A 12,064-nucleotide genomic window follows, 5' to 3' on the forward strand; every position below is an offset into this window, starting at 1 on the left:
AAGAGACTCAAAGACAGAAGTTTTGGTAGGTACTTCCATTGTAGGAGTTGGGAAGAGGAAAAGCTGCCAGCAAAACAAAGAAAGAATATTGAAAGCAATGAAGCTGTACTGCCAAGGAAGGAGAGGGCAGTCAACAACATCTTACATTTATATAGCTCTTCACCAGTAACATGTGTGGAATAGACACTGCCCCTGCCCAATGTGCTGGGTCCAGAACTGAACAGGACAAAAGTATGCTGCATTGCCTCTGAGGAACTGTTCTCTTCTTTTCATGACTAACTTTTTCTCTGGAACAGAGACTTCTCTTTTAATACCAATAGTCTTCTGGTGACATTTGACTGCTACCAGTTGTAGAATGTTAGGTTCTCTGAAGAGCTGGAGTTCATCATCACCCAAAGAGCAATAAAGAGGGACATGGTGGCAATGGAGAGGGACGTGGTGGTGGCCAAGAGCAGGCTGTCACACACTTCACACAAAGAATTATGCAGGAGAAACAGTATAAAGGATGGCAGCAGAGAAATGGATGACCAGGAAAAAAGATGGATCACACACCATAAAAATAAGGAATAACTGATGGGCCATGCATTGTACTCGATTCAACACACATGCAATGTCAAGTTGAATCAAAGAAGGTTTCTGGGTTCCTGATAGGTAGACACTGTTTGGTCAATTTATAAAAAAATATGTAGAAAAGAATCACATGCCACAGTAAGGCATAGATGGTTTGTTCTATAGACATTTAAAAGTGCAAAAAAAACAAACGTATGAACTAGGGTTCCAAGAGAATCAGAAGAGATTGGAGATGGGAGACATTGTCATTTTTTTGTTTAGAAGTGATAATATTAGGGAGCTAGATAGTTTAGTGGATAAAAACCTAGGCCTGGAGATAGGAGGTGTCATGGCTTTAAATCTGACCTCAGATTGCCTCACCCTCACAATTCTTCTGCCTTGGCACCACTATATAGTATTAATTCTAAGACAGAAGGTAAGGGTTTTAAAAAAATGAAGTGATAAGATGGGCATGTTTTTAAAGAAGAAAGAGACAGTGGAGAGACTAAGAGATTGAGGATGCAAAGAGAAAGATAATCAATGTATCAAAGTCCCAGGAAAGTCAAGGAAAAAAAATAAATCAGAAGCATAGGTTGAGAAGATTGTTTGGTAAAAAGGACATCCCTCCCCCATTCTTCTCCTCCTCTGAAAATGGAGGAAAAGAGGATAGAACTGTAAAGATAGAGAGATGTTTCACAGTGTAAAGGAAGAGAATTGATGGCTTTCATAGTCCATGACGTAAGTCTTCCCGGTAAAATAGAAGAAGTGGTCAGTGTCTGAGAGTAATGCAGACCCTGTGTGGAGATGAAGGATTGAGTAGAGAGGAAAGGCTGGCACACCTGCTACAGCAAACATGCGAGGGAGATGAAAAGAGATGAATAAAAGGATATCTGTGTGGCTGGGACAGCCCCGCTGAGGTTAAAAGCATCTAGATGCTAATAAGACAGGATCATATTCGTGTTTTTTTTTAGAAACAGCAGGAAAATGGGATGGGAATTATGGTTAGAATATTCCATTTGATGCAATTGTTTTCAGTGGCTATAATCTTAATGGCTAAGCACTGTTGTCCAAAATGGTCTAAGAAAAAGTTATTTCCATATTATACAATTGCTGCCTTGCTATAATCACTTCTGTCATGAAATTCAAGCTCTTATGCTTTATGTAAATTATAATTAATGAGCAGATATTAAACAGTGATTCAGTGCATTTGTTTTCATTACCCTTACCCTACGTGTCTAAGTTGGGGTGATAGGATGGGGATCTAGAACTAAAATTTAAAATGCTCATTTTGTATTTTAGAAATGTAATTATTGAGCATTACTAGCTTTTGAAAAATCCATTCCCCTAACACTTCTAACCAGAATCTAATCAATTCATCAACAAGCATTTAGAGTCTGCTAGATAGATACATACATAGCACTGGGCTCAGAGTCAGGAAGATGAGTTCAAATTCTGACTGATAACCCTGGGAAAATAAAATAACACAAGCTTTCAACTTTAGTTTCCTTATCTGCAAAATAAGTAGTTAGAACTAAATGGCCTCTGAGCCCCTTCTAGTGCTAAGTCTGTGACTATGTGATGACTTATAAAATGCCTACTATGTACCAGGAACTATGGCAAGTGCTTAAGAAAAAAAAGACAAAAAACAAAAACTAGCAGTCTATAACCATCATGGGGACAAATCAGGAAGAGAAAAATCAGTGTACTGAAAGCTACAATCCCCAAACCAAGATGAACCCCAAACTTAAGGACATGGAAGGAAAGGAGATAATAAGAATCCACCATTAAGCTTAGCTGTTCCTAGGAAACCATCCCAGAAGTAGGCAATGCTGCAGTGGAATTTGAAGATAATAGTGAAAATAAGGTACTTCTGCATATTTTACCCGAAAGCAGCCAAGCTCAAAATGTAATTAATGAAAAGTAATCTACAAACTTGTGATTTGTGTGTTATAGTGATGAAGTTCAAATGAAAGTTTCCCTTGCAATCTAGGGAGAGGAGAATTAAAAAGTAAGGATTTGTCTGATTCTCTGGCACTGTTTGTGAGAAAAGGAGGCTCTGGTTCTAGACAAGTATTGCTTCAATAGTTTGGCAAGCATTTAATAATCACACAGTGTCAGAGCTGGAAGGAGTCTTAGAGATCTTCCTCCCCATTATACCATTTGCATTTTATTGATAAAGTTTCTGAGAAGCTTCCCAGCTAGTTAGAAGTAGAGCTGAGTCTAGAACCCCAGTATCCTGACTGGTTGAGCTTTCTATTCTACATGGGCTTGAAGAGACTGCAAATAAAAAGCTTCAGGGTACTGAGACTTGACAGAAAGGGAAGATGGCAGGGAGGATTGAAGGGAGAGTAAAGAGAGAAAGAAAAAGAGAAGGAGGGAGAGAGAGGGGTGAGAGAGAGATAGAAGGAGGGAGAAGGAGAGAAAGACTTACTGAGAACATTCTGGGGAGAAAAATATAAAAATATTGACTGCATATGGCATCCTTTGGAACAGAAAACTATTTCTGAAAGGTTTTTGGCAAAAGAATGACTCCAGTATGAGTACAATAAAGATAATATGAAAAATTTCTATCTTCTAGCCAAGCTGTCACAAGAAGAAAACAAGAAGAAATCCTTCATACTTCCCAAATAGTTTATGTTTCTGTGCTGCTTTATATGCTAGTTATAGATCCAGATGTGGGGTGATGGTAGAGAGAATAATGAATTTGTCATGCAAGACTCTGTTTACATCTTGGCTCTTTGCTTGTTGTGGAAGCAAAAACAAAGGAGGGAACATATCAGGTGCCCAATCACTGGGAACAAATTAGAACGTGAATATAATAGAATATTATTGTGCCATAGTTAAAGTACAAATTAGAATTCAAAGATACTTGGGAAGACTTCTGTGAACTGATACAGAGACCCAGGAGAACAGTATCACAACAATGACCACAATAATGTAAGTAAATGGGAAAGGAATAAAGGTCGGACATATGGGCATTCCAAGATTATCCCCAATTTATCCTATCTCTTAGTTGTACATTGTCTCCCCCATTGTACTGTGAATTCTTTGAAACTAAGGACTGTTTTTTGTTGTTTGTTTTTTCACTTGGTTGGTTTCATTTTGGGGTTTTTGTTGGTGTTTGTTTTGTTTTTTGTCTTTCTTTGTATCTCTAGTGTTTTGGCATTATGCCTGACACATAGTAGGTACTTCACAATTGCTTGTTGACTTGGCTTGGTAGAAGGAACTCCCAAGGAGGAAGTTCCCTCTACCAATGAAGTTCCCTCTCGTGGAACTTGCAGTCTTGGAGGATTGCCTAGAGCCCTCAGGAATTAGGTGATTTGTCAAGGTCACCCAGCCAACATGTGACAGAGGTGGGATCCAAACCCATAGCTTCCCTGATTTCCAGAATACCTCTCTAGCTACCATACAAAAAAGTGAAAGCAACACTAAAAGGCCATCAGACCAATGAAATGGGGTTCTGAAATCTAGAGGAAAGCGTGGTACTGTTAAAAGAGAAATGATTCTGAAATCAGAGGAGCTCGGCTCAAAGCCTGCTTCTATCCCATAACTCTGAAACCTTGAGGAAGTCTCTAGGCTTCAGTTTTTTCAACTTTAAAATGAAGGACCCTTCAAGTTCTGTATTACTGGTTCTATGATCCTCACTAATAGGGATCCATGATAGCTGTTAATCATAGTCTTCCAGGACAGAGGGATGACTTTATCTTTAAAATGATAAAAATTAACAGTGAAAATTCATACTTATTTTCTGCATTTTTCTCAAGTCTTCTACTCTTTGGAATGCTTTCACATACATTATCTCATTTGGTGATCAAAAACTTTGTCATCACAATTTGGATCTTATAATTTCAGAAAATATCTGCTGAAAATTGTTATTGCATGTAATTGGGAAAATAAAATATCTTTCTTTGAACAAATAAATTTTGTCATCAAATGAACAATTCAGTGTGAAGGTCAGTATTCATTAAGATGTAATGCATACAGCTGTTCAATAACTCCAAAGCCAATTTAAAGCCCAGTCATGTCTGGTACCACATGACGAATATTAGTCACATATTCCAATATGCCTCATTTTAGCATGTGACAGAAATAAACACACCTGAGTTGATGGAGACCAAAGTCAAAACTCAGGATGCCAAAGACAAGGTGAGAGACTTAGCTCAGATGTAAAACAGATTGACTCAATCTCTTCCACAGGAATATGGAACATTAAAGGAGATTCACTCAGAGGAGGTTGAGAGCCAAAGGCATAATGAAGAGTCAGAAATGAAACACTGCCTGGATTGTGACTGGCTTGTATATGGCCATAAAGCTGTAAAACAGAGCACATTTTATAGCTGTACTTATTCCAGGATTTAGCAGAATTGCAAACCAATATTGACAGTGAAATAAGTGCATATGAAATTTTAAGCTTGTCTCCTGTATTTCCTGTCCCATCTGAGGACAAGATGGAAGCCACTTAGAGAGTTTATGCTTCTCAGATGGGAATGGATTCCTCTAGTATACTTAAACTAAGAGGAAATGATTGAACACTACAGAGCATGGAGAAAAGCCTACAAAAACTCTACAGGTCTTTTCACCTCAAGAAGAAGCATCAAGTCTACTTACCAAAGAGATATGGAAAGGGCCAGCTGTGACTGCTCCCTTCATTCAGTGTCGTTTAATTAAAGCTTAGGCTTCCTTTCTTGATGCCTTTAATCATTCAGGCAGTAGTTTCTGCTACTGGACCCTGACTCTGAAAGGCAATAAGAAATGGAGGAAGAGGGCTCTGGCAACTGGGATGAGAGAGAAAGACAGAGACAGAGAGAGAAGGGAAGTACAGAGAGGGAGGGAGAGAGAGAAAGAGACGGAGAGGAAAAAATCCATACCACCACAAACCATCAGCAAAGTAAAGAAGCCCTTTTCTTAATCTTCTTTTACTTTGCTTCCATCTCATTTCTCATGCTTTTTTCCCCCATTCCTTCCCTTTGCACTTTAAAGCAGAATTTGTGCTTGGGGTGGGGGAAGAGTGCCAAAGAAGAGGAAAATAAAGAAGGGATCATGAAGAGGGCCAGATTCAAGAGCTTCCTTTTCTCTCTTCACAACTGAAGGGGCCTTAATGAGGCTTTAAGACATCAGGTGTTGCAGTGGTTATTTTTAAAGCTAAAGAATCTTAATTGTGAGAGCTTTCTAAGGTCAATGGAGTGTCCTTGAAGAGCACTTCTTGCTAAAAGGAAAATTATAGAGGGGGAAAAAAGAAAATGAAACATTTCAGGTTTCCATGGGTAGGTTTGTCTGTGTTTATAAGTGGCCTAGGTCACAAATGTGATTAACTCACAGATTTAGAGGTTCAAGATTATCTAGTTCTCCTCAACCTCATCATTTTACAGATGAGAAAATGGAGACCCGAATAGTTTAGGTGACTCACCCAAGGTTATACATTAATGAGAATGTATCACAGCTGGAATTTATACCAGGTGTTCCTTCTTGTTGCCTCCCCACCACACTACCTCTGCTACCTCAAGCAATCACTCCTCAGCTCTTAGCAATCTGTTCTATATTCCCACAATTTTCTTGAAAAGATGTGAACCTTACAAATGCACATTCAGTGGCCTTCCCTTTGTCTTTGTTCTCCTCTGCCTTGTGGCAGAATTTGACTGAAGAGGTTAGAGCAATGGTCTTGGAGTCTAGAGACTTTAGTTGAACTCCTTTCTCAGACCTTACTCACAGTATGATCACAGACAAGTCACCTAACCTGTCAAAACCTATTTCTTCATATGTAAAATGGAAATACGAGTTCACCCTCCAATAACGCAGCTCACAAGTCACCTATCCCTGCTCATCCTATTTTTGTACTTCTACCATAAGGAAGTTTCCTCCCCAAAATGTTTGGAATTTTCCCTCTGTTCTCTTGATATCACAGGCTACCCAAGCAAGTACAATGGCTGTTTATTCATTATTCCATACTTTTGTTCTTGGTAATATCTTGCCTTCTGGACAGCAACTTCAACAAAATTTCTGTTTCAAGAGTGGTTCACCTTGTTCTTGTTCACCATGCACCTCTCATTGCCCTTTGAGTAATACTCAACTTTAAAAGATGTCTTTGTTCCATAAAGATGGAACAAAGTGTTCGAGTCTTCCCAGTCTACTTTTCAATTCAGAGCCCAGTCCATTTTCCAACTGCAATGTCTCTCTCACACATACATATATTACTGATAAAGTACTATATAAGTGAAAGATGTTATTGACTGGCTTCTCCTTCTTTGATAGTATGGCTTCACTATTGTCCTCAACACTCTCCTTTGATGGCTCCTTTTCCTCTTCCCAGAGCCTAATTAGGAGTTTCTCTCAAGTCTCTATCTTTGGCCATATTTTCTTTACAATGGACAATATCATCTATTTTTTGACATCGAGTTCTCACAACTAAAAATTAATCCCACATCTATATCACCAATCCCTTTTCTCTGAATTTATGGGTACACATCTTGAGAGTCTGCATGCCCTTTTCTCCATGCTTTTGCACTAGATGTCCCCCATATTTGGAATGTTTCTGACCATTTCTAGTTCTTAGTTTCCCTGGCTTACTTCAAGAGTCAACTCAATTCAAATCCTACCTTCTGTGAATGATCTTTCCAAATGACACACTTCCAAATATTCTGTTAGTGTCTTCCTCTCTGATATTACCCTCCATCTACTCTGGACATGTATCTTGCATGGTTTATATGATTTATCTCCCATTAGGATGTTAGATCTTTGAGGACAGAGACCTCTTTTTCACTTTTTTTTCTTTCTTGCTTATCAGAGTTTCTAGCAGATAGTGAGTACCTAATAAACATTCATTGACTGACTGAAATGTAGAGAGATTAAATGACAATGCAACCTGGGTTGAAGAGATAGGATTCAAGACCAGGGCCTTAGACTTCAAACCCAGGACTCATTTCACTGTATCATTCAAAGTCTCCAAGAATTATTTATAAATTAGAAGTATTAGAATCATTCAGCTAAAAGGAAACTAAGAGCTTTTCAACCCTTCTTTTCCCCAAACCCACACTCTTCTCCAGCTATACAGGTGAAGAAACCGAAGCCTAGAGATGTGAAATGACCCAAGTGAGTCACAGAGGTCAGCCATTCATCTGCATCTCCTGACTCATAGAACCAGTGATCTTTGCACTATTTCAAAATTCTAATAAGGAAAAAAAATTATCATTAGCCCAATATTTCATTGTTTTTATGGCTACCTAGTTTTAGATAGATTAAATTTATCCCATACAGTAAGATGATCATTTTCATATGCTATATGTATACTTTGAGATATGTACAATTCTCTAAATTGTAGAAATATAAAATTCCCAAAGTGGGCACCACTGCCCCCTGGTGGGTGCTGTAGCGATCCAGGGGTGGTGGTGATGGTCACAGGTGCATTTGGGGATAGTGAATAACTGTAAGAAGGCGGTGATAGTATGTGACAGGAAGCACTAAGTAATATTTTTTCTGGAAAGGGGGTGGTAGGCCAAAAAAGTTTGGGAACCACTGGTCTAAACACTTCCTTCCACACAAGTTCTTAGCTCATGCCTCATTGGGACCCTGGCTTTTCAAAGGTCATACAAGCTAGTTATACCTGGAATCCTCTACCTACCAAGCTGGAAAGGCTTTTTAGTACAGTTTTGATGAAAGAAAGTATTTACTGCTTGCAGTGTCATCTAGCCAAGTTCAGAGAGAACCATCACACCTGTTGGCTACCAGGTGATGAAAGGGAAGAGAAGGGAAAGCCCCTGAAACAAAACTTCAAAACTTTCCATTCTACAATCATGATAGCAGAGTTCTGGAGTATCCACCATGTAAATATGTACAATTTCTAGAATTCTGGGGCATACAAATAATGCCCATTATACATCTATCCCTATCTTAGTTGGCTTAATGGGTCAATGTGCTATTATACATGATGAGGATCCTTTATCTTTGCTTTTATGATATTTAGTTGGACATAAGTTCATTTTTTTCTGGTTCTGAGTCCCTGTTCATGACTGTAAACCCCAATGATTACCTTGTTCCTCTGAGATCAAATAACCTTTTGCAACAGATTGGCTTCAGTCTCACATAACATTCACAATGGCTCCCAGCTATAGCGTTCCAATCACATTTCTTTTCATACTAACCCCTGAGATAGGGTACATATTAGCTCCATTTTGCAGAAAAGGAAGCTAAACCCCAGAGAGATAGAGACTTGCCTAAATTTTTCTTACTCCATTACCTGATGTTCCCCTTGTTGCAGCAGAGCACAAGAACTACAATTTCTTCAAGATGGCAAAAATGAGGATGCATACGTTTGGTATATAAAGGTACTTGTTATGGGTAAGCAGGTTAGGTTGCTAAACTGGATTTCCTTAGACTCTATTACCTACTTTTAATGACAAAATTAAAAACAATTTCCCCAAACCTGGTAAAGCAATTTCCCAAAGGCTGGACTAAAGCAGCATTTCAGATCCCCTGTGGGATGGATAACAAAATGGGATCTGGATGAAGAAGAAAAAGAGGAAGTTAAGGAGGAAAAGAAGAAACCGAAGAATGAAGAAAGGACTATATAAGCTTAAATTCTATAATTTTTATAACAGAATCCTTCTCCTGACACCTAGAGCTTTGAGTTAGCCATTTATCCCAATGCTACTTGAAATTATATGATGGAATAGGATATCTTAAACCAATCGACAATTATTTATTATGAGTTTATCATATACTGGGTTCTATGCTAGGCACAGGGGAATACAAACACAAATGTCAGTCTCTGCCATCAAGGAGTGGACAGGCAACATTCTATAGGGTAAAAACTACAGCAAGAATAAAATATGAACTATTCTGTTTGGCATATAAAAACCCTTCATAACCTGTCTCAAGCCTATTTTTCCCAGCCTCATCACATATTACTTCCCTTCCTATTCTGTGGTTCAGGCAAACTGTCCTTTTCTCTGTTCTTTCATTCTATCTTCCACCTCCATGGCTCTCCACTAGACATTTTCCCTCATGCCTGGGATGAGCTCCCTCCTCACCTCTGATTCATAGAAGCTCTCACTTTCTTCAAACACAGACTAAGCAACACCTTCTACATGAAGTAGAACCTAGTGAAGGAATTATCTTCCTCACAGTGATATAGAAAGTTGTGGGAATCCAATTCCTAGGACCCTTACTCTCTAAACTCCCTCATATTTAACTACCTTGCTTTTATTTTACATTTTTATCTGTATATTAATTTTCTATAGACAAATGTGTATTAGTCTCCTCCAAGAGAATGATTGTTCCTCATAGGAGTAAGAAGCTTTGTGAGCAGGTATTATCTCATTTTTTTCTCTTTCTATCCCTGGCACCCTGAAAGCTATTTAACACATGAAAGGCACTTAATACATGCTTGTTGACTAACTGATAGATAGATAGTATGTGTGAAGTCTGAGCACCTGGGTTCAAATCCCAACTCAATCATTTACAACCTATGTAACCCAGGAACTTACCTCGGTGATCTCCAATTTCCTTATCAATAATATTAAGAAATTGGACTAGATGATCTTAAAGGCCTTTTTCCCGTTCCAAGTCTCTGATCTATTTCAGTCTTGCTTCCTCAATGAATGACTTTGAGAATAAAACTTCTCAAGTATGTATCCAACAATCCAAACATACTGAATCTTTGCCCAATCTGATCCAAAAAGCCAGCCTGACCATTTATCCCAGTCATAGTTGAAGATGAAAACAATTCTGAACTATCTACACAAACAGGGCTGATGTTTCCATAACAGCCTTCCTCAAGATCCCTTTATGTTTATAAAACACTTTGAAAGCAAACTGTAAATTAAGACTCATAATGAGCACCTAGTAAAGGAATTATCTTCCTCTCAGTGATAAGATTTGGCATTAGTGACTCGTCAGAAACCATAAAATTAGTATGTGGTTAAGCTAGGAATTAAGTATGTGTTCTGAGCCCTATTTCCCTTCACTTGCCATTAGAAAAGAAACTTCTCAGAAAAGAGCAACAGTAGACAGTAAGCCTGACGATAGAAGAAATATATGCTATGGGAACAAATTTTTTTTTTATAGTTGCAAATGGCATATCTTACTAAAAATCTTTTTCTATTGCAAATAGTAATAGTAATAATATGGAAATAGGTGTTGAACCATAATACATCTAAAACCCAGTGGAATTGCTCATGGGCTCTGGGAGGGGAGAGAAAAGAGAGGAGGGAAAGAACATGAATCATGTAACTATGGAAAAATATTCTAAATTAATTAATGTATAAATTTTAAATAAATAAAATAAAAAAGAAATCTTTTTATGAATGTTCAGTTGATAAAATATTTGTTCATGCTTTCCTTTATGCTGTCCTTTTCTGGTTGAAATTGCTTTTCTGTGCAGTTTTCTGTTTATTCAAGTAGTTCCCGTAGCCTCCCACTTATGAGATTATTTCATTCAATTTAAAGATTTATCTTTAAGCTGGTCATTTGGTGTTCAAAACATTTGCACTCTTATAGACAATATTGTTTACAGTGACCAGCCCGCAAAAATTCTTTTGCCTAATATTGAACTATGTGGTCTAGCATGAATTCTGCATCCAAGGCTCTATGGCAAAGGTGAGAGAAGGAAGAAGATATCTCTACAACACTCCACCCGGGCCTGCCCCAGTCCCTAAACTATCCACACTCCAAAATTATCCAACTCTTCTGCACCAGTTAAAACTTCTATTTCTTCCCAATGAACATGACAAAACTAATCCAGAGGAAGGTCTGAATGATGGATGGCCTTTAATATTCCCAGAGGTATTTTAATCCATAAAAGTGGAGATGTGTTCAACTAAATTTATTTCTAAGGGGTAAAATTTCCGCTTAGGGAAGAGGAAGGAGGAATCTAGGCCTGCCATTTTTCATCAGTTTGGGGAATTTAGCATGTTGTGCCTCCTGCCAACATTGCCACCTCCATATCTCCTCTTTGACAGGGTAAATGGCTTGTCTGAAGACATATATTTAGTTATGTGTCCATGGCAGTCCTTGAACCTTGGTCTTCCCAACTCCAATGCTGATCTTTGATCCACTGTGCCTTCTGCTGTCTCTTCTAGCTACAAAATAAAAACGAAATGGAATATATCAGGCAGTGTGGGGCAAGATAACTGGAATCAGAGGGAAAGCCACTAGACAGGCAAGTCCTGCCCCACCATGGTCAGCTCTGATGCGATATCCCTGTCTTTCATAGCAAATCCCTAGGTAAAGCTTGCTTCCTCTAATTCTGAAATTCTTTCTTTTTTTCTTTTTTAAACCCTCAAAGCATCACATTTTTTCACCCTGGCTTCCACAGTGGTGGCAGCAGGGAGCGCATCAGTTCAGACAGGTGGAGGAGGGTAAGAGCAGCGGGGTGGCAATGCTTTGTATATCGTCTTTCACATGTCAGGGATTTTCTGTGCTCCAAAGAAATATGGCCAGCTATTGAGTCAACCTGCTTGCTGGTCTGTGTCTTGAAAAGCTGGTGAAGATGGTTTGGTTTCTCACTATAATTTATATCCTT

Source organism: Gracilinanus agilis, chromosome 1 (assembly GCF_016433145.1).
Source record: "Gracilinanus agilis isolate LMUSP501 chromosome 1, AgileGrace, whole genome shotgun sequence".
Lineage (NCBI taxonomy): Eukaryota > Metazoa > Chordata > Mammalia > Didelphimorphia > Didelphidae > Gracilinanus > Gracilinanus agilis.